We start from the raw sequence: 27,884 nt of genomic DNA, 5'->3' as shown, positions 1-27,884 counted from the left end.
AAATTCAATGGTGATGACACTGTTTTAGACAGATAACTTGGTTGTGGCAGCTAAACATTACGACACCAGGAATCAAGGATGCAGGTTTTAACCCCTGCTCTCTACCTAGCTATCTTATGACCTACAAAAGGCCACTTGCATCTTCTTACCTTGTCTTCCTTAAGAGGAAATAACAGCTGCACAAATATTATTCCTAGTCAGGTAAATATGTTAGCCACTTTAACACTCTCTGAGGGCCTCTTTGTCCTCCTTGTTCCTCAGATTATTGATAAGAAGATTTAACATGGGGATAAAGATAACACAGAACACTGACAGCACCTTGTCCTTCTTGTTGTAGTGGCCAGAGTTTGGAAGTAGATATACAGAGAGGCTTGTGTCTTAGAATAGTCTCATAACTGCCAGGTGGGAGGCATGGGTATTGAAGGTCATGGCATTACCTTTGACAGAAGATATTTTCAGGATGGAAGCTACTATAAAAACCTACAATAAGATGATAACTAGGAAATAAAAACCTAACAAAAACACATATCAGAAAAAGAATCAAGTGGCCGAGGAAGGAATTGGAACAAGACAAGGTAATAATCTGGGCTGTGTCACAGAAGAAATCTAGAATGATAGTGGACCCACAGTATTAGAGAAGAAAGCAAGTGACTGTTTGAAGTAAACTATCAAGGAAACCACTCCCATAGGCCCCAGCAACCATCTTCTGACAGAAGTAAGGAGCGATGATGGCTGAGTACTGCAGAGGCCTACTTATAGCAACATATCTGTCATAGCTCATCATGGTTAAGGAGAAGGACTCAGTGAGACATATCCAGCACCCAGTAAAATACTGGGTGGCACAAACAATGAAGGAAATCATTTTTTCACCCTTTAAGACGTCTCAAAGCATCCTTGGTTTGGTGGAAGAAGAATAGCAGATATCTATAAATGACAGGAAACCGAGAATAAAGTATATAGATGTGCGCAGGTGGGAGTCCATCCTGATTAGGATGATGAGACCCAGGTTCCAGAGGAGGGTCACAAGGTAGATCCCCAAGAAGACTGGAAAGAGGGTAATCAATGTTTCTCATGTACAATCAGCAACCTTAACTGAAAAAATCCTCTATGATTAATATTGCCATTCTCTTTGGAAACAGAATGAGCAATAGGCATCATTAGTACATTATCCCCTAAAATATCTTAATTTCCTGTTTTCCCATTCCAGAGTTTACACATATATGAGAATTGGAAATAGACTACATTAGGAAAATAGTGCCATTTCTCAATATGGTGAAAAAGAATGATTCTTCTAAGGTTTGGCTCTGATATAAATTCAGTGCTTGAGGAAGTCCCCAAATCATGCTGGACCTCATATGCAAGATGAGATTGGTGAAGTAGGTACTCTTTGAAATCTCCTTGGGAACTAATATTCCATTAATCTCTAATGAGGGAAGGTGGACAATTCTGTAACTCTCTTTCTACTTTCATAAACCCTGGATAAATATAGGAGCAATGTAATGGGATCATGGGAAGAGTTACACACCCAGAGCAGCTTGGAAATGGATATGACTTACCCAAGTTAATGACACTAGGAAGGCTCCTGAGAAGTTAGAAAAGACAGGGTTGTAATAACCATTATGCTCTCTTCGTTAAAAGGGAAGATTCTTTTTTTTTTGAGGAAGATTAGCCCTGAGCTAACTACCGCCAATCCTCCTCTTTTTGCTGAAGAAAACTGGCCCTTAGCTAACACCCATGCCCATCTTCCTCTATACATGGGACGCCTACCACAGCATGGCTTTTGCCAAGTGGTGCCATGTCCACACCCGGGATTGAGCTGGCGAACGCCGGGCCACCGAGGAGCAGAACGTGTGAACTTAACCACTGCGCCACCAGGCTGGCCCCAGGTGCAGATTCTTATTTCCTCAAATCAGATATTCTTACGAGTTAAATTTTCTAGGACAATGATCCTTGATCTTATTTGTGTCAATGATACTTTAGAAATCTTTTGGAAACTCTGGACCTTCTACCAAGGAAACTGGAACCACTTACCGCCTTTCTATATGGTTTTATCGGATTCTCAATCACTGTCAATTCTATTCATAGTTCCTAGGCTAAAGAATTCTCCTATAAAGTGGAGTGACTTGAAATCAAGTAAGGGTTAGGATGTTTAGGCAATGCACATGGAGATTAGAAAGCTGAGGCAAGATTTCTGGAAGTTCTTTCTCTTTTTATCACTGGAGCTAGTCTAGGGAAGGAAAACACTAAGTATTCAGGACAAATCATAAATAACCAAAATAATATTTTGCATCTGGCACTGTATGACATCTGTAAGATACTAAAGCTGTCACCTCTTCAGGTGGTCATTAGATCATCTCCCAACACAAAAACATTTTGTTCAGATGAACTCAAATAAGAAAGTAAATCATGAAATGCTATGAAAGGTAGAAACTAAATGCCAAATGTAGTCTAGGAGTTGTCTATATGAATAAAAGTGAAGTCTTGGAGATTTCCCAGAGAAAGGCTGTGACATTACTGAAATAAACTGTGTCTATGAACTACAAATATTTGTCAGCATTAGCCCTCCAGAGTGTCTTCCTTTTCCTCAACCATTTCTAGCCTCCTAGGTCCAAAAGAAAGAATAAAAATGGAAAATCCCTTTAGAAGCATAAAGCTATAGCCAGAGAAGTAGGTAGAAGGGTGCAATTCCCAAAATCATATCTAGACTACTCAGCCAGGTAATACATGCTGAACAGCAAGGGGTATTGAAGGGTCATAGTTCCTGCTGTCTGCACTCAGGATTTCAGCAGAAAGTTTACTCGTATGCCTCTAGGAGTACTAAAACCACACCTCTCCACACTCTGAAGCTGGATCCTTGGTACTTGTCTGAGGGCACAGTGAGAGTAAATCTGGTAAACTGAGTGCTCTGAGCAAAACAGACCAGGATCTGTGGGCAAGGGAGAAATCACAAACATGAGCTGTAGTGCCGCATTCTGGAAAAAGGAAAAGACATTTTAGCTAGCAGATCTGGTTTCTGGTAAGAACCAGAGAAAATGCAATAGCTTACGAATACTGCCAGAAGAGAGAGCAAGAAGAGTTGAGTATGTGTACCCACATAAAGGCAGAGACATTCCCAGCTATAACCCTACTAACAATAGTATACTCCATCTAAAGGGAACTAGTAAAGGTTTAAGGAGATGTCTGTCTCTTCAAATGCTGAAGCAGCAATACAAACCTGTAAGAAACATCAAATATTAAGAAAACATTCCTCACCTAAAAATAACAAGAATTCTCCAAGAACCAAGTTGAAAGGCAAAGAATTATGTGATCTAGCCGATAAAGAGTTTAAAACAGCCATTTCAAAAACACTTAATGAACTACAAGAAAAGTCAGAAAAAAAATTCAATGAGATCAGGGAAAAAAGAACACAACGAGATATTTACCAAAGAGATAGAAATTATAGAAAAGAACCAAATAGAAATTCCAGAGCTAAAGAATTCAATGAATGAAATGAACAATGCAATAGAGAGCATCCTCAGTAGAGTAGAGCCAATGGAAGACAGATGAGTGAGCTAGAGGACAGGAAGTTTGAAATAACCCAGTGAGAGCCAACCAAAGAAAAAAGAATGAAAAAGAACAAAGATAACCTACATTATCTATGGGTTAATTGAAGCTCAGAAGGAAAATAGATGGAGAAGGGGGAACAAAATGTATTTGTTTTGAGGAAGATTAGCCCTGAGCTAACTGCTGTCAATCCTCCTCTTTTTGCTGAGGAAGCCTGGCCCTGAGCTAACATCCACACCCATCTTCCTCTACTTTATATGTGGGACGCCTACCACAGCGTGGCTTGCCAAGTGGTGCCATGTCCGCACCGGGGATCCAAACTGGCCAACCCCGGGCTGCCGAAGTGGAATGTGGGCACTTAACTGCTGCGCTACTGGTCCAGCCCTGCAAAATGTATTTAATGAATAATCCTGAGAACTTCCAAAACCTGAGGAGATATTTAAACATCCAACTTCATAAAGCTAACAGATCATCCTATTATATCATGCCAAAGCACCTTCTCCATACACTTTATATTAAAAATGTCAAAAACAAAGAAAATGAGAATACTAGAAATAATCAAGGTCAAAAGATTATATCCTACAAATGAATCCCCTTTAAGCTTTCAGCAATTTTCTCAGCAGACATTCTACAAGCCAGGAGAGAGTGAATGACATGTTCATTGTTGAAGGATAAAATGGCCAGCCAAGAATACTCTCTCTCACAAAGTTGTACTTCAAATATGAAAGAGAAATAAAGACTTTCCTAGAAACACAAAAGCTGAGGTTGTTCATCACCACAAGACCTGCCTGGCAGGAAATACTAAAAGGAGTTATTTAAGCTGAAAGAAAAAGACACTAATCAGGGACATGAAAACATACGAAAGTATAGAAAAGAGTGATAAAGGTAAATATACAGTTACATATAACAACCCCTAATTCTGTAATAGCATGGTGTGTTAATCACTTCACTATAGTATAAAAGTGAAAAGTGAAGAGTATTAAAAATAATTATAGCTACTATAATTTGTTCAAGAATATACAATATACAATATAAAGGTAAAAAATTACATAAAAATATAAAAGATGAGAGTAAAACAGTACAGTTTTTTTTATGAGGATGATTCACCCTGAGCTAACATCTGTTGCCAATCTTCCTCTTTTGTTGTTTGAGGAAGATTAGCCCTAAGGTAATATCTATGCCAATATTCCTACATTCTGCCCGACATTCAGGGCACTGAGGCAGAGCATGATGAACTTAACCACTATACCAGGGTGCTGGCCCCAAAAGGGGACAGCTTTTGTAGACAATTGAAGTTAAGCTGGTATCAGCATAAAATGGACTGTTTCTCTATGAGATGTTTATGCAAACCTCATGGTAACCACAAAGCAAAAATTGAGAGTAGATTCAAAAAGTGGAAGAAAGAGGAAACAGAGCATACCACCTCAAAAAATCACCATTGTACAAATGTAGGCAGAAACAGATGAAAAAAGAAAGAAGGGAATTAAAAGACAACCAGAAAGCAGTGAATAAGATGGCATTAGAAAGTTCTCGTGAATGAGTAATCACTGTAAATGTAAATGGATTGAATTCAGCAACAAAAGGCAGAGGACTGGGGATGCATAGAAAAACAAGACCCAACTATATGCCACCTACAAGAGTGAACATAAGTTCAAAGTAAAGGAATGGAAAAGATATTCCATGCAAGTAGAAACAAGAACAAAGCAGACATTTTATATCAGACAAAATAGACATTAAGCAAAATATGGAAATAGGAGACAAAGAAGTTCATTATATAATGATAATGGGGTCAATTCATAAGAAGATATAATAAGTGTAAATATAAAAACACCAAAAATCAGAGCACATAAATATATTAAGCAAATACTCACAGATCTGAAGGGAGAAATAGGTAACAATACAATAACCGTAAGGACTTTAATAGTCCACTTTCAGCAATGGATATATCATCCAGACAGAAAATTAACAAGGAAATGTTGGACTTGAAACATACATTAGACCAAATGGACCTAACAGACATTTATGGAACACTGCCTTCAATAGCAGTAGAATACACATTCTCCTCAAGAGTAAACAAAAATTTCCAGGATAGATTATACAACAGGACACAGAAGATTCTTACAAAATTTAAGATCAAAATAATACAAAGTACCTGTTTTGACAAAATAGGTGAAACTAGAAATCCACAAGAGGAAAGCTGGAAAACCCAAAAATATGTGGAAACTAAACAACACACTCCTGAACAACAAATGAGTCAAATCAGAAATCAAAGGAGAAAAGAACAAATTAAGCTCAAAATGAGTAGAAGGAAGGAAATAACAAAGATCAGAGCAGAAATAAATGAAATGGAGAGCAGAAAAACAATAGAAAAAAATCGACAAAGAGCTGGGTTTTTTGAAAAGATAAACAAAACTGACAAACCTTCAGCTAGACTAAGAATAAAAGTTAGAAGACTCAACTAAATGAAACCAGAAATGAAAGAGGAGACATCACAAGTGATAGTACAGAAATATATAAGATCATAAGAGACTACTATGAGGGATAATATGCCAACAAATTGAATAATCTAGGAGAAATGAATGATTTACTCAAAATACACGTCCTATTAAGACTGAATCAGGGGCAGATGTCATCAAGATGGCGGCATAGGCAGACTCTGAACTCATCTCCTCCCATGGACAGAACCAGGTTACAATCATTTTTGGAAAAATTACCCTGGATAGAAAACTGAAAACTGGATAAAAAGAACCCTCACAACAAGGGACAGTCCTGACTAAGGCAGAAGGGGCAGAAATTCCTGCTGGAGAGGAAAAAAGCCACCTTCAGAAGCAGCAGAGTTTCTCATCCAGCCAGGCAGAAGCCACCCTAAGGTAGGCAGCCCTCCCTGGAAGAGTGATGTCTGGAGCAGGGGCCTGATACTGCTATAAGCATCCTTCAGACTCAGCACAACTGAGATGAGGGTCTTACTATCTGGCTTTGCCAGATATTAACTGCCGCAGGGAATACCCCCAGAAAAGCTATTGGATGAAAGCTGAAAAGACCCAGGTCTTAAAGGGCCCATGCACAAACTCACTCTTCTCAGCAACCTAAAATCACCAGAGAGAAGGGTGACAGACCTTTGGTGAAAAGAGACTCACCTGGTGGGCTCTGGAGGCATCTCAGTGAGAGGAGAAATCTCTCCAGATACTGAGACATTAGTGGTGGCCATTGTTGTCACCTATAAGTATCAGAGATACTTAAGAGTTAAATTATCTAAGGCCATGATCCATGATATTCTTTGGGTCAGTGATACTTTTGAAATCTCTTGTAAACTTTGGGACCTCTTCCCAGCAAAATGCAACCGCTTTCCACCTTCACGAATGGCTTATTGGATTCTTAATCACCCGCAATTCTATTCATGGTTCCTAGATTCAAGATTTATCCTACAAAATAGAGTGACTTGAACTCATGTAAGTGTTAAGACGCTTAGGCAATGGACATGGGGATTATGAAACTGAGGCTGCATTTCTGGAAGTTCTCTCTCTTTTTCTCATTGGGGCCAGTCCAAGGAAGACAATCACTAAATCTTCAAGACAAAGGGTAAATAACCAAAGCAATATTTTTGCATCAGGCATTGTGTCTCCTCTTCTAGATGCAATAGCTGTCATCTCTTCAAATGGTTGTTACAACATCTCCCAACACAAACACTTTTTCATTCAGATGAACTCAAACTAAAAAAAATATCCTTGGAAGCCATGAAAGTAGAAAATAAGTGTGAAAATTAACCTGGGAATTGTGTATGGGTAAAACTAAAAGTCTTAGAAATTTCCCTGGAGAAAGGCTGTGACATTAATGGAATAATCCCTGTCTATGAACTACAAAAGATTTGTCACCATTAGCCATGGAGAATATCTTCCTTCTCCCCAGCCATTTCCCAGCCTCCTAGTTTCAAAAATATATGAAAGAGAAAATCCCCATAGAAGCGTAAGGATATAGCCTGAGAAGGAATGTAGAAATTCCCAGAAATTCCCAAAATCAGATCAGTCATTGCTTCATAGTGCACTCTTTTGAGAATAACTCTGAAGGAATGAAGAGATGAATTAGAAAAGAATATTAAGCTGTTTGCCATCAACATGGAAGGAGAACTAGTCACAGACAGACTACGTATTTATCATCCCACACTTTGATGTGGTTCTGTCTACAATGAGACTGAATGGAGGGAGAATTTGGTGAGAACAGAGCAGGAAATTCCATTCTTTATCATCACTGCCATCATCATTATAATAAACAATCATGGCAACGAAAAGATTTATTGAGTAGCTACAATATATACTGAATTCTACTCATGGAAATATCCCCAGGTTTCTTTAACGTCTATTTGTTTGGTATGGTAACCTTAAGCATGCTGTGATGTCTGCTAAACACAGAGAGTACTCTAAAAATTGCCTCTATATGTCTATTATATGCCCATGGAATTCCAGTTAGATGTATGTTGAATCTTCTAGCTCTACCCTCTACATCACTGAAACATGCATTATTTGTGTTTATCTACTTTGTTTTGTTTAATTTTTCAGATCCTTCTTGCAGTAAATCAGAAGTTGTGCTAATTGGGTGTTTAACTCACACATTGAATTTCAAATTTCAAATAATATTTTGTTTTGTCTCTAATATTCTTTTTGTTCTTTTCCCAAATATTCAGTTTTGATAGTCTCAATGTTTTTCATAATTTCTATAGTATCTTTTACTTAAACATATTCAACATGCTTGTTGAAATTATTATTATTTAATGATGTAAATGCATAGTTTTGCAAGTCTGACTCTCTAATTTAATGTTATTGCTTACTCTTACTCGAGGTGCCCTGTTTGTGTGTTTAGTGATTATTTTTATCTTAAGTTCATGTTTCTTTAAAAGTTATCTATGGGAACCACTGACACTTGAGTTTAAAATTTGTTTCTTCAGTAATGATTTATATTATATTGTGAGATGCCTTGGGGGCGGAACCAGCCCACAATCCCTTTAAACAAAAATTTTGATTTTTTTTAAGTGTCAAAATAGTGAAAATATTTAGGCTGCATATTTACAGATGCAGATATATAAAAATAAAAACTACCAGAGGAATGAATTACATCAGTGCCATTGTGATGAAAGACAGTCCTCCTTTTTGTTCCCCTTTTGTAACAGTGAATTGAACATCCATCCATGAACAAAAGAGCTTTTGTGGTATCTAGCATGATATGCCAAGGGATGTGGAAGGAATCTCACCCCACCGGTGCATCCAATAATAGGCAGACACACCCTAGCATGGGCTACAGAGCCAGCAGGAGACAGAAAAATAGCCCCAACCCGTCTTGGTCAGAGTCCTGTAAAGCATGCAGAGGGCTGACTTGAGCAGACACCCATGAAGGAGAGAGACTTTGTGGAAGTCCAGTCTTCCTGAGAAGGTATTCCAGTGTACTGCTGGAGTAGAAAAATAGGTGTGAGATTGGTCACAGTGGAGACAGTGAAAGGAGCTTTCCTAGCACCAACCACTTCAAGGTACACTGCAGAAGTTGAAGCATTCAGCAGTGGCAAACTCTTCTGGTGAGGAAAAAGATCAGTGAGTTAGTACCCACCTACCCCAGGGGTGCTGGAGGCAGCTAGAAAATCCATTTCTCTCTAGAAGTACAGAGATTACTGTGGTGAGTAGACCATGACTAGAAAAAGAAGGGAGATCAGGAAAGAGGCAGTTGAGAATATTAAAGGGGCACACAGGCTCAGGATTTCAGGAGGAAGTCCATCCATGAGCATTGAGGAGTAGCTCACCAGAGAATCTCCCCACCAGGTCCACCAGAGCCCTCAACCTCCCAGTGCTAAACAAACACCTCTTACCCCTCTGCAACTGGCTCCTTATGCACATTCCTGAGTGTAGCAATAAGAGCAAATCTGGTAAACTGAGTCTCAGAAAAACAGACCTGGTCTGTGGACAAGGCAGAAACACAAATGTGAGCTCTAGTGCCACCTTCTGTAAAATGGAAACAAAGGGTTCCAGGAGCCAGCATGGTGAGTGACATAAACCAGAGGAGACACAATAGCTTAAGAAGGCACAGCAAAGGAAACCATCAACAAAATGAAAAGACAACCTAACAACTGGGAGAAGATATTTGCAAACCATATATCTGATAAGGGGTTAATATCCAAAGTATACAAAGAACTCATACAGCTCAACTGCAAAAAGACCAACAGCCCAATTAAAAAACAGGCAAAAGATCTGAACAGAGATTTCTCAAAAGAAGATATACGGATGGCCAACAGGCATATGAAAAGATGCTCAACATCGTTAGCTATCAGGGAAATGCAAATCAAAACTACAATGAGGTGTCACCTCACTCCAGTCAGAATGGCTATAACTAACAAGACAGGAAACAACAAATGTTGGAGAGGGCGTGGAGAGAAGGGAACCCTAGTACGCTGCTGGTGGGAGCACAAACTTGTGCAACCACTATGGAGAGCAGTATGGAGTTTCCTCAGAAAATTAAGAATAGATCTACCATATGATCTAGCTGTCCCACTGCTGGGTATTTATCCGAAGAACTTGAAAACACAAAGGCATAAAGATACCTTCACCCCTATGTTCACTGCAGCATTACTCACAATAGCCAAGACTTGGAAGCAACTTATGTGCCCATCAAGGGACAAATGGATAACGAAGATGTGGTATTTATACACAATGGAATACTACTCAGCCATAAGAAATGATGAAATACGGCCATTTGTGACAACATGGATGGGACTTGAGGGGATTATGCTGAGTGAAATTAGTCAGAGGGAGAAAGTCAAATAACATATGATCTCACTCATAAGTAGAAGATAAGAACAACGACAAACAAACACATAGAAGTGGAGACAGGAGTGGTGGTTACCAGAGAGGAAAAGGGGGGAGGGCAAAAGGGGTGATGAGGCTCACATGTGAGGGGATGGACTATAATTAGCTTTTGGGTGGCGAACATGATGTAATCTACGCAGAATTTGAAATATATTATGATGTACATCTGAAAGCTATATAATGTTATAATCCAATGTTACTGCAATTAAAAAAATAGATATGAAAAATTTTAGATACTTAATTTAAAAAGTAGACAGTACTTTCTTTAAAAAAGCCATGTTGAAAAGTGTATTAAAAAAATCACTATTTATCTGAAAAAAATAAAAGAATTCAGCCACAAGAGGGAGCAAGCAGAGTGGAGCATGTGTACCCATACAAAGGCAGAGAAAACTCCAGACCCCTTACTTAAACTACTCATGAAACTTAACTCGAAGTGAATTAAAGATTTAAACATAGACATAAAACCATAAAACTCTTAGAATGAAACCTAGAGGAAAAACTTGTTGACATTGACCTTGGCAATGAGTTTTTGGATATGACATCAAAAGCACAAGTAACATCAGCAAAAATCAACAAGCGGGACTACATCAAGCTAAAATGCTTCTACACAGCAAAAGAAATAATCAAAAAAAATTAAAGGCAACCTACAGAATGGGAGAAAATATTTGCCATCCATACATAGGATAAGGGTTTATAATCCCATGTATTTAAAGAACTCACACAACTCAGTAACAAATATCAAAAATTTGATGTAAAGAAATGGGCAGTAGAACTAACTAGACATTTTTCCAAAGAAGACATTCAATGTCCAAAAGGAACACAAAAATATACTCAATATCACTAATCATTAGGGGAATGCAAATCAAAATCACAATGAGATATCTTCTCACACCTGTTAGAATGGCTATCATCAAGAAGACAAGAGAGAACAAGTTTGGCAAGGATATGGAGATAAAGGATCCCTCATTCACTATCATGGGATTACAAATTACTTCAGCCACTATGGAAAAATGTAAGAAGTTTCCTCAAAAAAATAACAATAGAATAACAATATTGTCCAGCAATTCCACTTCTGGCTATTTGTCCAAATGAAATGAAAAAAGGATATCAAAAAGATATTGCACTCCTATGTTTCTTGCAACATTATTCACAATGGCCAAGATATGGAAACAGCCAAAATATCTGTCAATGAATGAATGGATAAAGACGATGTTATACACACATACACACACGGTGGAATATCAGTGAGTCACGAGAAAGAAGAAAATCCTGCCATTTGCAGCAACATGGATGGATCTTGAGGGCATTACATTAAGTGAGATAAGTCAGATAGAGTAAGACAAGGCTGTAAAATATCACTTATATGCAGGTTCTAAAACAGTCAAGTTCATAAAAACAGCAAACAAAATGGTGCTTATCAGAGACTGGGGATGCAGCAATTGGAGATATTTTGTTTAACGGTACAAACTTGCAACTCCCAGATAAATCCTACAGATCTAATGCCAAGCATAGTGATTATAGACTACAATACTCTGTTATAAACTTCAATATTCATAAGAATAGATCTATTTCCATTATTGAGGTAACATTGGTTTATAAAATTATATAAATTGCAAATGTACATCACTATATTTCAAAATCTGTACAGGCTGGATCTTAATTGTTCCAACCACAAAAAAAGAAATCTACCTATGTGATATGACAGAAGTGTTAGCTAATGCTAGCATGGTAAGCATATTGCAATATGTAAAAGTTTCAAATCAACACGCTGACTCTCTTAAACTTACACACTGTGATATGTGAATTTTATCTCAATAAAAATAAATTTTACAAAAAGAATTATCAGGGAAGGCTTTTTTACTTTTTTTTTAAGAGTGGCAGCTGAGGTAACAGCTGTTGCCAATCTTCTTTTTTTTTTTCTTCTCCCAAAGACCCTCAGAATATAGTTTTATATTCTAGTTGTGAGTGCCTCTGGTTGTGTTGTGTGGGATGCTGCCCCAGCATGGCCTGACGAGTAGTGCCATGTCCGCGCATGTGATCTGAACCTGCAAAACTCCGGGTCGTCAGAAGTGCAGCGCACAAACTTAACCACTCAGCCACAGGGTCAGCCCCAAGGCTTTTTTACTTTTTGTCTTTCTTTCACGATAAAGCTGAGAGAGATGTGCATATCACTATCTCATTTTGAGTGTAGGTTTTTCCTAGTTTGACAACTGAGAATGTTACCCTTTGAGAGTCCATGTTTTCAGCGGCAGTGGGGGAATGAGTTGTTGTCTCTAAGTGAATCTCACACATTGTCTTTTTCTCCTACCCTTCATACATTGGCTTATTAAAACCCAGGACTGAGCATACCAGAGATTAATAGATACTCATGGGAAAATAATGGCCCCATCTTACTGCCCTCTGAAGTTTGTGTTTTTCTTGTCATTTGAGTACGTTGATAAATTTATTTGCTTTCTCACTGGCTTCTGCATGAAAAAGCATATTTTATCTACTGTTAGTAATTTCTTTGAACATATGATCCACCATATTACCAGAAACACTTTTACAAAGAATACTTCTATGAAGTTTTGGTTACTCTAGCTTATCACTGGCCATTTGTTTTTCTAAAACCCCAAGCTACTTGATTTGCTTTTTTTTTTTTTTTGGCTTCTAAAGTGATTGCATTTGCCTGAAAATTAAGGTGTGGTATTAGTTAGCTAATATTTATTGAGTGTGTACTATGTTCCAAGAGCTATTCTGAATACTTTCACGTTTTATCATATTTTAATTTTCAACAACTTTATGAGGTATGTATTCTTACTAGTCCCATTTTTCAGATGAAGAGACTGTGGGTCAGAGTACTAAATAGCTGAAGGTCACACAACTCACAAAGGGCAGAACTGGGATTCAAACCCAGGCAATATAGATCCAAAGCCACATCTTAAATATCTGCACTGAACTGCACATCAACATGTGTTCATTGCTGCATTAATCTTATTTCTAAACACTGTAAAGCACTATCTTTGTGTTTTGTATGATGTAAATCATCCAATAAGGAGCCTACAGCCCAGGAAGACAGGTGATAAATGGACCCATAGAGACATAATGTAAAACAAGAGATGATGTGTGGCATGAGAAAGATGGAGATAAATTCTTGTGGGTGATCACCAACTGGATGTGGTAAGAAGTCAGAGACCAGGGAAGGCCCATACATATTCTTTGACATACCTCTCTTCTTTAAGATATTTCATCAATAATCCTTCCTAATATTTACACAGTTGACTTTGGAAAAATTCAACATATTTATAGGACAGGAAACAAAATATGCAGAGCTTTATTTATCAGGAAATATGGACAGGGTCAGTCTCAGAAGACCAAGTATTACAGTTTTTCTTGACGGGTGGTCCTCCAATTCCTCAAGACCCAAAATGTTCATCAAAGATGCATTGAAATCACTCAATTTGGGAGTCTTCTGTAGACTGCTCAAATGTGACTTTTATATGGAACAAACCAAGTAGCATAGGCCCCTCAAAAATTACCCACAACTTTTCCTTTGGGTCTGTGTTTTCTCCTTTTAAACATTAATCAAAGGTGTCAGAGGTTTTCCAGCTCCCCATTTTGTACCAAAGTATATTGACACAGCCTACATATTTAGATCTCCCTCTACAGAATGCTTTTCAGGCTAAATGAGTTGCGATGGAAGAGGGACTCATAAAACTTAGACTTCAAGGACAATGATATTGAGCTATTTGTAAAACTATGAAATTTTTCCTGGGTCCCAGGCCCTCACATTCCTCAGAGCAGAGCCCCTAATGACTCACCTAAGAGTTCTGTAAAGCTTTACTCTCCTCTGTTCTAACTCTTTCTTCTTTGTGGTTTACCCAAGTATTCAGAAATAGCCAAAAAATATTTCAGCTTCCAGCTTCTGAGAGTATCCCACTCTATCAGAATTCTGAGATGAGTTCATGATTTTTATTAGTAATGTTTTGCTCACTCAGCCTCCCTCAGAAATGATCTAGCTGTGGGAGAAGAGGACCTTGAAAGCTTATGAGGCTTCTTTCACATCTAAGAGAGGACTTTGGAGCACAGATCCCAACAATGAAGGAGCAATTAAAATCATGCAAGCTGTAAATAACCTCCGTCCTGGGTGATAGAGGGGAGACCAACTCTCTTAATTGGTCCCTTGTTTATTTTCCAAGTTCTTCCTTCGGCATGCTCATCTTTTGAGACATTTTTATGTCAAGGAAAGCTCCATTCACCCTGGAAGGATAATGGGGATAATTTAAAAAACACTTCCAACCTTGTTCTCTATAAAATAAATTATGTCATCAAAGCATATGGACAATCATCAGAAACCTCTATCTGGGAAAGACACCAAGAAGTGGTGAATCTCCAACAATGCTGAGTCAGACCCTGCAATAGAGGGAATCTCAGCTCTCTACCTTCTTATTTTGGACCAGTTTTTTGTTTTCTTTTACTTTTGTTTTGTTTTGGTTTTTTACCTTTAGATGGGACCCAAGCATGGGTCACATTCAGGAAGACCTTCCAGAAGTTTGGAGTAGGGAAGAAGAAACAGAAATTGATCTCTTCTTCTCTTCCATGGCTCCATCTTCTTATTTTAAAGGAAGAAATAAGTAGAAGAGAGAAAATGAGAGGAGACAACAATTGTATGAAGAATGGTAGAGACAAGGAGGAAAAGAGGAAGAACTGGGCAAAGAGCATAAGGAACTTTAAAAGAGAAATAACATTCAGTCTTCCCAAAACATGCACCAAAAAGGAACTCTTGCATCTCCCTCCACCCTACTTTGCTATCATCTCTCACCAAATGTACAAGAAGCAATTCTTTATTTGGGGTGTTTTTTAAAAAATTTATTTTATTGGGGTCACATTGGTTGATAACATTATATAAACTTCATTTTTACATCATTGTATTTTGATTTCTGTATAGACTACATTTTCTTCCCCACCAGAAGGCTAGCTCACCATATTTATGTGCCCCTTTACCCCTTTCTCTCTTCCCCTCTGTTAACCACCTATCTGTTCTCCATATCTATGTGTTTGTTTGGTTATCTTCCACATATGAGTGAAGTCATACAGAAATTGCCTTTCTATTTCTGACTTATTTCACTTAGCATAATACCCTCAAGATGTACCCATGTTGTCAGACATGGCACAATATCATCTTTTTATGACTGAGTAGTATTCCATTATTTATATATCTCTATGTGTGTGTGTATATATATATATGTACACACACACCACATCTTCTTTATACATTCATTCACTGAGAGAAGCAATTCTTGTTTTGCACCCAAGACACTAAACCCTTGTCCTCTGGTCCTCAAGGTCTGAGTTTTCCTTCTCCATATGCTACATGGAAAGAATAACTTAGAGGAGATAGAAGAGGCCATGCTATGGAGAATGTCAAGCAGTCAGTGACAATATGTTAGAAAATAAGGTCTGTTCATGCTTCTAATATGTCTTTAGTATCTTGTCAAATCCCCATCCAACCTTCCTTTTTAAATTTTTCACTTAGCTGTATGTAACAGCTAATAGAAAATATTTTTGTAATAATATTTAGCTTTTTACTTAATATTTCCTTCCTCCTATCTCTGACCATTCCTCTCTTTCAGTCAGGCAAGTTGTTATGTTCTCAAGCCTCAGAGAAAGGATGTGACAGCAAAAAGAATTTGAAACAGAGATCATGTGCCCAAAAACATGAGTGAGTCTCCAGAATGGCTTTGAGATACCACAACTATCAAATAAGTTTAGACACACCAAGAACAGAAGAGCCATACCAAAAGATGGTTAGGGCCTGTTTTGGCAGACAGAAACTTCAGAAAATGTTTTCACGGAGGTCCAGGGAGACAGCCACTGGGCACTTAGGGCTTGAGCTCTACAGAATTTCCTGTGCCAGAGTATAGGATGGGAATAACAGAACAATTCCCATTCGACTAAGACCGTTCATGAGTAGCAGAGTCACCAGACCTAACAGTCTTTAGGATGTGGATAAATGGAATTCAGCAGTAACCCAATTATGATTTGACATCTTGGGATCTGTTGAGGCAATAGATATCTCAGGAGATGCTGCTGTGGAGAGAGATCAAGAGCCCAATAGCTCCTTTGCCCTGACATCATTCAGTCCTCTAGAACTTAGACACAAATGTAGGGAAAAGACAGAAGGACTCACAAATTGACTAAGTTTCTTCCCAGTGAAGAAATAGAGAGCGCAAAGTAGAAATTGTGTTATGGAAAGTTAATGAAAATAGTGTTTCCTGAATACCTGAATTTGTAGATTGATTGTCAAAATCTTGTGCCTGCAGTGTTAAGTGTTACTTTCTGGCATGTGTATTTTAATGAGCCAACTGGCTATATCTCACTGTATTTAACTATTCTTTTCATGTAGCATAGAAGTTGTTTCCAAGTTTTCAATGAAAGTTTTTGAATATATTTACTCTGAAGCATTTCTAACAGCTGAGGGTGATAGGCAGCCTTGAAGATCGTCTCCTATGACCCTGGCCTTCTGGTCTTCATGGGCTTGTGCAGAACCCTCCTACATTTAATAGGCCTAACCCATGTAAGAAGTATATTACCCTCCTTCCATCAAACAGCACCAAATTGCCAGCAATGCAAGGCATCTATTTTAGAAGTAGATCCTCCCACCTTGATCTAGCTTCAGAGGACTCCAGCCCTGACCAACTACTTGAGTGCAACCTCATCAGACCTCTTAAGCCAGAACCACACAGCCAAGTTGCACTTGAATTTCTGACCCACAAAAACTATAAAAGGTAATAAATATCTATTTTTGTTTGAAGCCACAAAGTTTTGTACCAATTTATTGTACAAAAATAGGCAAGTAATATACAAATAATAGAGAACACATTCAAAAAATCACATTTTTGTTATTCTTGGTATATATTACAAAATGATTTTCAGTAGGAATCTTTCATCTTTTATGACAGAAAAAGTATGAAACTGGTCAAACAATCAAGTGAATCTGTTAGCTCATAGAACAGAAGTAATCAGAGAAAATTTGATCCAGTGGCTGAAACAATATTATAAATGTCCAGTTTTTTCTTTTTTGTTTAATATGCTGTGGAGACTAATTGTTCTATCCTATGGATAATTTCTCTTATGGTAGAAAAATTGTATAAATTCTAGAGATCACAGTCTTACTTCACACCATCTAAAAGAAGAGAGTATCTCTTCTGGTAGCTTCCACAGAAGAGAAAAAGATTTTCTTTCCCAGAAGCCCCAGAAAACATCTTCTTGCATCTTTCTTGCATTAATTTGTTCATATCCCTCACTTCTACCCTAAGCTAGTTGCAATAGCTATTGGATATTTTCTAATTGTCTTAAACCAATCTGGGTTCAACCCTGAAACCCAGAGTTGGGACGAATCTACTGAAACAATGATGTTTAACAACAGAAAAATCATCCTCTCCATATATATATATATTTCAGTATATTTCTCAGAGAAAGAATGATTATGAATGTTAGAGAGCAACAAATAAGCCACCACTTTTTGTAATTTAACTATTAGTGTAATAAATTATACATAGTTATAAACAGTTCCATACATATATGCAATATACGTGTAACAAATGCTTATAATGGAAATATATTTATAATGGAAATTTTTGTATTTTGTATAAAAGTATATTTATAAAAATTTGAAATCTGTATGATTTCACCTGGAAGTGGAAGATAAAAACCATAACAACCAACAAAATCATAGAAATAGATATTACAGTGGTGATTACCAGAGGTGATGGGATATGGGGGGAGGGTGAAAAAAGTAAAGGGCACATGTGTATAGTGATAGATGGTAATTAGTCTTTGCGTGGGGAACATGATGTTTTTTACATAGAAATCAAAATATCATGGTGTACACCTAAAATTGATATAATGATGTAGATCAATGTTACCTCAATAAAAAAAAATAGAAGCAAAATAAAAAAGAATCCAATGACTCTTCAAGGATAATATGTAAATGTAATTATATCTTTTTTACATTAGTTTATTCAAGTCTGAGAAATCTGGTAAATCAACAGTCAGTGTTGTTAGGCATCTTGATCTATTTTTTAACTATACCACAAGGACCACAACTTTATGTCTTACTTCAGACAGTGAAAACTGGTCAGAGTTGAGAACCCTGCCTATCCCACTATCTATTATCACTCCTGGCCCTTGAGGTTTCCCAGAAAATACGAGCATTAAAGTCACTCAAACTGTTCTACTCCATCCATTATATCACCCCAAACAATCGCCAATCTCTAGGACTTAAAATGTTGAACACAAACAGTAGGAAGGAATGTAGACAAGTTTTCCATATTTCCTCTTTGTCCCTGCAATACTGAATATTCAGTAACTCTATTATTATAATGAACTCTCACACAAGTCTTCTTACCTAACATGTTCAGATGCTTTAAATATCAGAAATGATTTGGTAGTGTGATCCCATTGTCTATGTTAACCAAGGACAAACTTTCTAGATTGAATGGAGGATAGAAAGAGAGGTTTGCATTTCATAATATCAGAAACTGCTATTGGCTGTGACATGGATTTTTAATATCATTTCCCAGCAGAAATTCCAACTGGACACTAGATGCAAGAAACTAATTCATCAGAATCATAAACAAACGGCACTGAGTGGAACAGATGCTTCATTGATTCCTTTTATCATTTAAATCACCTCATTCCTTAGACCAAAGCTGGTGGAGACTAGGATGTAACTAAAAACTTATTAGATGATTACCTTTGAAAGAGACCTTAGACAAATGTTAGCTATCTCAGACTGGTCTTCCATGAGGCACAACCAGGCCAACTCTATAGCTTTGTTTCTCTCTAAAGGCACACCCCCTCTCTCTGTTCATTCCCATTCTGTTCAGAAACACAGACCATACATTGGTCACCACCATGTTTAGATAATGCTGCATCAAAATATTTGGGAGACAAAGTTAGTACACCCCCAGGAGCCTCTGTCAATTATCTTGCCTTCAATGCCAGAGGCCTGCAATTGGACAGAGGTCAATCTCAGTAGCAAAAAGAAGCAACAAGTTTTTAAACTTTAATGTTTCACAAATACTTTCAGAAAAAATAATAAATGATGAGGTCACTCCTCATGTAAGATGAAAGTAATGAACCTCCAGGACCTAAAGTTATAGTGTTTGTGTGGCATTGAGTCACCTATTGTTCTATTTCCTCATATTATCTGTGTTAAATTAAGCCTTCTTTGCCCAAAGGCAGTATGAGTTTTGTTATAGTGCAGTAGTGTGCATACTTTTGTGGATTAAAGTGATTCTGACAAGACAAATTGGTCAGAAATCTTATACTCCGTGACTTCAGGAATACTCTCTCTTCTCTTGCAAACCTCTTCAAGGCGACTTTGATTTCCTTGTTTCTCAGACTATGAATCAAGTATTCAACGTGCGAATCACCACAGAGTAGAAGACTGATGCAAATCTATCAAAGCTGGGGGAGCTACTAGAGCTGGAACTCAAATAGAAAAAGATATTTGAGGGCTAGAAGAGGGTCACTGCTGTAAGGTGAGAAGCATAGGTGTTGAAAGTTTTGGACAGTACTGTAGCTGAAGTGTTCTTCATAATGTAGATGACAATATAGCCATAGGATATCATAATAGCTAAGGCATTTATTATCCCAAAGATCATTGCTAATATAGCAGTCATGAGTTGTACAAAGAAATTGTTAGTGCAAGACAGGACTAACACTTGGGGCATGTCACAGAAGACGTAGTTGGTGACATTAGGCTCACAGAAGTGGAGCTGAAGCATGACACACAATTGGGATATAGAACCAGAGAGTCCATCCATATAGGACCTCAGTACCATCCAAACACAGAGGGTGGGTGAGTAGACGATTGAATAGAAAAGTGGTCTACAAAAGCAGCATATTGGTCATAAGCCATAGCTGTCATGAGACAAGACTCACTTAGTCCCATGGTTGAGAAGGCAGAGTCATGAATAACACAACCCACAAAGGTGATAGTTTGCTGCTCCTGGAAGAAGTTAGAGAGCATCTTGGGAACTGTGGAGGTCACATATAGATATCATTAAGGGCAGAATACTGAAGAAGAAGTACATGGGTGTGTGGAGGTGGGAGTCCATCCTTACTAAGAGGATGAGGCACAGGTATCACATTAGACTCATAACCTAGGTCAACAGGAATACAACAGAGAACGCTACTATGATTTCAGGGAAATCCAAGAATCTCAAGAGGATGAAAGGGTTGATATCTGTAATATTTCCTCCACAAACCATTGACTTGGTGTTTCTAAAATCAGAAAATAGACAATATTCAGGTAAATTAGTAGCTTTACAATTTTCATTAGTGCCATTTTTTTCCCTCCATTCATCAGTGGAAAGGGGGAAATACTTCACCGTGCTGATGGAAAGACCCCAGTTTTTCATATTGAATATCAAAAAGTACCTGACTTGTGCTACAGGTTCTCAATTATTTCATGAGGTCATGAAAATTAAAAATGATATTTGAAGATTTACTGATAACTATTCCAAAGGGAAGCTATTACAACTAACTATTGACCCCAATTCTTTTCTCAATTTTAGGATATTTTGTGTCTTAGTAAACAGAAAAGTACTGTGATTAAGGGTTCAGACCTTAGAGTTTTCATTCCGAGTGACATCATCAAGACAGCAAAATAAGTTGTTCTTGACTTCAGTCAGCTTTACCAGAACAACTGGTAACTATTCATAGAAAAGATATCGTGGTGAAAATCCTAAATGTGCTTATGAAGCTGAAGCATCCCCATGGACCATGTAAAATGAGAAGGACCACACTAGAACAGTAGAGGAGTAGCAGCACTCTGACCCTATTGCCCTGCCCCCTGCTCACACAGTGCCAAAACAAAAGGACTCCCCTTGTCCTATGGTTTCTTCCAAAAATGAAACAACCTAGAAGAAATAGGTAAATTACTAGAAACATACAACATAGAAAACTGAATCATGAAGAAATAGAAAACCTGAAGAAACCAATAACAAGTAAGGAGATCAAATCAGTAATTGAAGCCTCCCAACAAAGAAAAGCCCAGGACCAGATGGTTGCATGGGAATTCTACCAAATATTTAGAGAAGAATTAACACTGATCCTTCTCAAACTCTTCCAAAAAGTTCAAGGGGAAGAAGCATTTCCAAACTCATTTTATAAGTCCAGCATTGATACCAAAGCCAGATAAGGACACTACAAGAAAAGAAAACTATAGGTCAATATCCCTGATGAATACAGATTTTAAAAATTTCGTCAAAATACTAACAAGTAAATTACTCAGCTCATCAGCAGATGAAAAGGATCATACACCATGGTCAAGTACGGTTCTTTCCTAGAATGTAAGAATAGTTCAATATACAAAAATTAACAAATGTAATACATCATATTAATAGAATGAAATATAAAAATCATATAATCCTCAATAAATGAACAAAGATCATTTGACAAAATTCAACACCATTCGTGATAAAAACTCTCAATAAATTAGGTATAGAAGGAGCTAACCTCAACATACTAAAGCTCATATATAACAAGCTGATACCCAATAACATACTCAATGGTGAATAGTTGAAAGTTTTTTTGAAAGATCAAGAAGAAGACAAAGATGACCATTCTCCTCATTCCCATTCAAAATAGTAATAGACCCCAGCCACTGCAATCAAGTCAAAGAAAAATAATATAAGGCATCAAAGTTGTGGAAGAAAAGACTTGAAATTGTGTCTATTTGCAGATGACATGATTTTATTTGTAGAGAACTCTAAAAATGTCACCAAAAAACTGTTAGACCTAATCGATGAAATTAGTAAAGTTTCAGGATACAAAATAAGCATTCTATATACTTACACAAATTCTAGGAAAATGAAATAAAGAAAATCCCATTTACAATAGTATCAAAAACAGCAAAATACTTAGTGGTAGATTTAACCAAGAAGGTGAAAGGTCTCTTCACTGAACACTATAAGACATCAACGAAAGAAATTGAAAAAAAATACAAGTAAATGGAAAGGTATCCCATGTTCATGGACTAGAAGAATTAATATTGGTGAAATGCCCATACTATCAAAAGCCATCATATATCCAATGCAATTTCTATCAAGATTGCAATGATATTTTTCACAGAGATAGAAGAAACAATCCTAAAATTTGTATGGAACCACAAAAGAACTTGAATAGACAAAGCAATCCTGAGAAAGAAGAATAAAGCTGGCCAAGAGATATTACCTTTCCTGATTTCAAACTACATTACAAAACTAGAGTAATCAAAATCATATGATACTGGCATAGAAACTGATACATAGACCAATGGAACAGAATCAAGAGCCCAGAAATAAAATTGTGCATATATGGTCAACTAACATTTGACAGGAGATCCTAAAATACTCAATAGAAAAAACACAGTCACTTCAATAAATGGTGCTGGGAAAATTGGATATTCACCTGTAAAAGAATGAAACTGGATCCCATTCCCACCACCACCCCCCCACCAAAAAAAAAAAAAACTCAAAATGAATTAAAGACTTAAATGTGAGACTTGTAACCATAACACCCCTAGAATAAAACATAGGGAAAAAATGAACATGGATTGGGTATGATTTTTTGGACATCACATCTAAACCACAAGCCAAAAAAATCAAAAGTAAACAAGAGAGATTATATCAAACTAAAAAGCTTCTGCATGGCAAAAGAAGTGCTAAACAAAATGAAAAAGCATCCTACATAATGAGAGAAATTATTTGTAAATCACCTATCTGACAGGGTCTTAATATCCAAAATATATAAGGAACCCATACAACTCGATAACAAGAAAATAAATAATCCAATTAAAATTTTGGCATGGAATCTAATTAGATATTTTTCCAAAGAAGACATCCAAAATACCAACACATACATGAAAATGTGCTTAACATCACTAATCATCAGGGAATTGCAAATCAAACTCAATAAGATATCAACTCACACCTGTTAGAGTGGCTATCATCAAAAAGACAAGAGATAATAACTGCAGGTGAGAATGTGGAGAAAACAGAACCATGTGTACTGTTGTGAGAATGTAAATTGGTGTGGTTACTATGGAAACCATAGTTTCCTAAAAAAATTTAAAACAGACCTGTCATATAACCCAGCAATTCCATACCTGGGTATATATCCAAAGGAAATGTAATCACCAAAATATATGTGCACTCTCATGTTCATTGCAGTATTATTTATAATAGGCAAGACATTGAAACAATCTAAGTGTCCATTGACGAATGAAGAAATCATACTATAAATATATAAATAATATGAATGACAAGTATACGTATAAATATGTATAAATAACATAAATTATATGTTTAACAATGGGATATTATTCAGGCTTTAAAAAAAGAAGGAAATCCTGGCATTCGTGATAATCTGGACAGACCTTGAGGACATTATGTTAAGTTAGGTCAGTCAGACAGAAAAAGACAAATACTGCATGATCTCTCTGTATACGGAATCTAAAAAAGCCCAACTCAGAAACAAGGATCAGATTTGTGGTTGTCACAGGCAGGGGCCAGAAAGTGGAGGAAATAGGTGAAGATGGTCAAAATGTAAAATTTTCCAGTTATAAGATAAATTCTGGTAGTGTAATGTACAGCATGATGACTATAGTTAACGATATTCTATTGTATATTTGAAAGTCAGTAAGAAAGTAGATCTCAAAAGTTTTCGTCACAAAGAAGAATACTGTAATGGTGTGAGATGATGGATGTTAACTAATCTTATTGGAGTAACCATTTGACAATATGTACATATATAAAATCATTACGTTGTACACCTTAAACTTATACAATGTTATATGTCTATTATATCTCAATAAAGCTGAAGAAAAGAGTTTCAGTTCTGATGTTCTCTCACTCTATGAACCTGTCTCAGTGGCTTATACACACTAGGTTCGATTTACTCCTAACAGATTTAGGGCACCAAGAGCCCCTTAAACAGAAGGTTAATGGGAGGGTTATATGAGGAGATCCATGCCAACACTCAGCACAGTCTGGTACACATTAATTGTTTAATAGATTTTGGATATTATTATCAGTGATTGCTTACAGATAACCACAAATAACAGCTGTACTCATGAATAGGAATGCCATGGGTACTAGAGTTTTATTGATTAATTTGGGGAAACTTCTGAGACATCATCAGCCCTGCAGACAGTCAGGCATCATTACCTCTGGGCAGCTGTAGCTTCAGACCTAGTGTCCAGGCAAGTCAAACCACCTGGAGTCATATAGACAGAAACCACATAAAAGATTTTCTATGCAGTTTGCTTGAATTCAGGTACACTTGGATCAATTGACAGCCAGCATCAAGCTATGATGAGACTTGATGTCAAGAAAGAGTCAAAGTAGCTATTTCAATTCCCTAAAACAACGAAGATATATTTCATATATTTGTTGATACGCTCAGCAAGTTAGAGCTCACTAAGAGATTCAGAACAGATAACACCTATTGGCTATGTTCCATACCCAAACTGATCTTCCTTGAGAGGAAAGAGTAAATCAATGATAATGGCCAATAAAATTGTGAAAAAGATTAATAATTAGAAAGATTTGGACTTTCAGATGTTCAAAAGCATTATAAACATTGATAATTGATTATTCTTGTAAAAATAGACATGTGTCAAAAGAACAAATACAATTTAAAAAATAAATTTAAATACTGATAAGAATTAAATAGATGATAAATTTAGTATTTTCAACTGATAGAAAAGAATAAACTCTTCCCTAAAGGGTCTATGAGACCTAGCTTACTATAAATAAAAGGCGTCAGAGGAATCAATACATACACAGGTGCATAATCTTGGGATGGGAATGCAATTTCTGAAATGTAACATCAAGTAAGAGACCATAAGAGACAAAATATGATGTAGCAATTTAAACTTGATTATGGCTGAAAACCCGCTTATATAAAACACTTTTGAAATACGATTGATGAACTGGGAAACCTAGTCACAAAATGTATGAATGCCAATGTGGCAATGCCTTTAATATAAAAAGCATAAATCAATAAGGGATAGGCACTCATGTATACTGCTGATGTTTGCAAAACATGGTTCTACCTTTCTAGAGGAAAACGATTACTTTATATAATCAATCTCTCTCTCTCACAGACACACACACACATACACACAAACACACACACACACATGTGAACCAATTACAATTGACAAATGTAATAAGTGGTATGATTTTGATTTTCTTCTTTATTTTTATCTGTATTTTTATTTTCTACAACTCCTATATTTATAATAAAAAGTTATTAAGATATAGAAATCCTTAATAGTTAGCACAGTGAGAGAGAAAGAGGGAGAGAGAAAGGGAGAAGGAAAATAATGGAGAGAGAATGAAAGAGGGAGAATGACAGAGAGAATAGATTGTCAGACTTTCCTTACATTTACTCACTGGCTGTGTGATCCTAAGCAAGTTATTAACCTTTCTGTGTCTCAGTGGAGTCATCTATAAATGGGGCTAATAATATTTACCACTTCATCTGGTTGTTTCAGGAACTGAATGACACAAAGGATTTAAAATAGTAAGGGCTCAATAAATGTTAGCAATTATCATTCCTTTCTGTGAAAGAAAAATAAGGCAGAACTAATACTATAGCATCAAGGAGCTCTTCATAAAATTCTTTGCTAAATTAGATGCTCTCTAAGCTAAGATTCAAGAATATCGGTTATATGATTACATTTATCTCTATCTTGTATTATTCCGTTATCTTCCAGTCAGCAGGATTGTAAACACGTGGTGCTATTTTTCATGTTCCACCACCACCAGGTCCTCTTGAATTGATGATACTCTATTATAACAGTATATGGGCTAGTGAAGATGTTTTCCTATTTAGTGATAAGCATCTCATATACTAACATTTATATAACTCAGTAAATATATGCTGAAGATGTTCGTGAACGGTTCTTTCACCCAGCTTTGGAGGAGAAACTGAAAATATATGATTTTCGTTTCATTTCAATTATGGTTTTATGAATGTTGAAATCTTTCTGTTTACTCTTAGAGTGCTGTCTATATAATTCATCACGTTTTATCCAAGATGAATTCAATTCAATGAAAATATTTTGAAAATATAAATTCACGCACAACATCCCTGAAACAACAAAATAATTGATCAATTCAATGAAAATGAATCAAGCTTTTGATCAATTGGTTGCACTAAAATTCACTTTTTTGTTACATTCTGTTAACAGAGTCAGCCGTAACTAAATGTATTCCATGTACCTCATCATTCCCAGAAAAAATGTGATGAGTCGTGGATTGTTTAACTTGTTCATGAGAAAAGTTATCCTAAAAATGTATGTTTTTAAAATTTGATAAGCCAGGAGAAAAACAAAATAAAATCTGAATATACTTACTCTCTTTGATTATTTTTTTGCATGTGTTTGCCATCTCCCAAGACAGTTTGTAGAGGAAAAGATAACTGAGGTAAATATTGGTTGGCGATATTGCTGTGGAGATACAGTTAATCAAGACCTTTTCCAATCTGATCTTCTAAGGACATGGCCATTTGCAAGTTTGTGCAGGGTAGAAAATCAGGTTAAGAAATCAATCAGGTTGAGGAAGCCAGGAATGTTGCTGAATGAATAACAGCATAGTAAAAGAAGGATAAAAGGAACAGTTAGATCAACACTGCCTGTGCTTGCAGCGAGGCATCTCTGATTTCTGTGTCACCCATGCTCCGGACCACCAGAGTTTTCAAAGATGACAATGCACAACTATTTGGATTATTTCAAAAGATCAATAGATTTGTACATGAGTACTTTATTATATAATTATGAAATGACCAGCTTGGCTTTGCTGCTCAGAAATAATGAATAAAAGGTGTATACTGAAATGGAAATCAAATTAATTATTATTATATGAAAGCAGAATTCTCAAGGGAAAATTAAATTAAGAGAGTCATGGAATGGCTGAAGTTGGGAAGCACAGGCAAGTCGGTTTTACCTTAGTTAATTCCCCTGAAATTCAACAAATTATTATTTTTGATTCAGAGCACAATTATTAATTTCTACAATCTATTAGGCTTTATAGGTTTTGTCTCATTAGACTCTAGATGATTCTATTATCCCCAATTTACAAAATAAAAACAGAAATTAACAGACTTCAAGATCATATACTTAAGAAATTGAGAACTAGAATTAGACATCTATGCCTCACCACAGAGTAATACCTGAAATTTCAGTTTAGAAAATATTCTTTTCACTGAAGTTCAAAGAATTTGAGTAAGGGGAAACAGAACCTAAGGAAGACCCCTAAGCGAAGGGTGTAGAAGTGAGAGAGAGGGAAAAGTTAAAGTCTAGGAGAGACTGAGAACCATAACCCTTGTGCTGTGTAGGTCCTAAAGGAAGAGTAACACAGATATAGAGACACACAGAATCCACTGTTCTCTATAAATCTTCCCTTATGAGCTTGGCCTAGATCCCACATGAAGACAGAGTTCTTGCTAAAGATTGAAATT

The 27,884-nt window shown here is 36.6% G+C and overlaps 2 pseudogenes; both read right to left on the bottom strand.

The window, feature by feature from the left end:
- Positions 1-219: 219 nt before the first annotated feature.
- On the bottom strand, positions 220-6,751 carry LOC106846476 (olfactory receptor 5A2-like; annotated as a pseudogene).
- Positions 6,752-19,583: 12,832 nt separating this feature from the next.
- LOC123277928 (olfactory receptor 5AN1-like) lies at positions 19,584-20,644 on the bottom strand (annotated as a pseudogene).
- Positions 20,645-27,884: the final 7,240 nt, after the last annotated feature.

This window comes from Equus asinus, unplaced genomic scaffold (assembly GCF_041296235.1).
Source record: "Equus asinus isolate D_3611 breed Donkey unplaced genomic scaffold, EquAss-T2T_v2 contig_800, whole genome shotgun sequence".
Classification (NCBI taxonomy): Eukaryota; Metazoa; Chordata; class Mammalia; order Perissodactyla; family Equidae; genus Equus; species Equus asinus.
The sequence above is the reverse complement of the archived record's forward strand: the minus strand, read 5'-3'. Positions and strand labels throughout refer to the sequence as shown.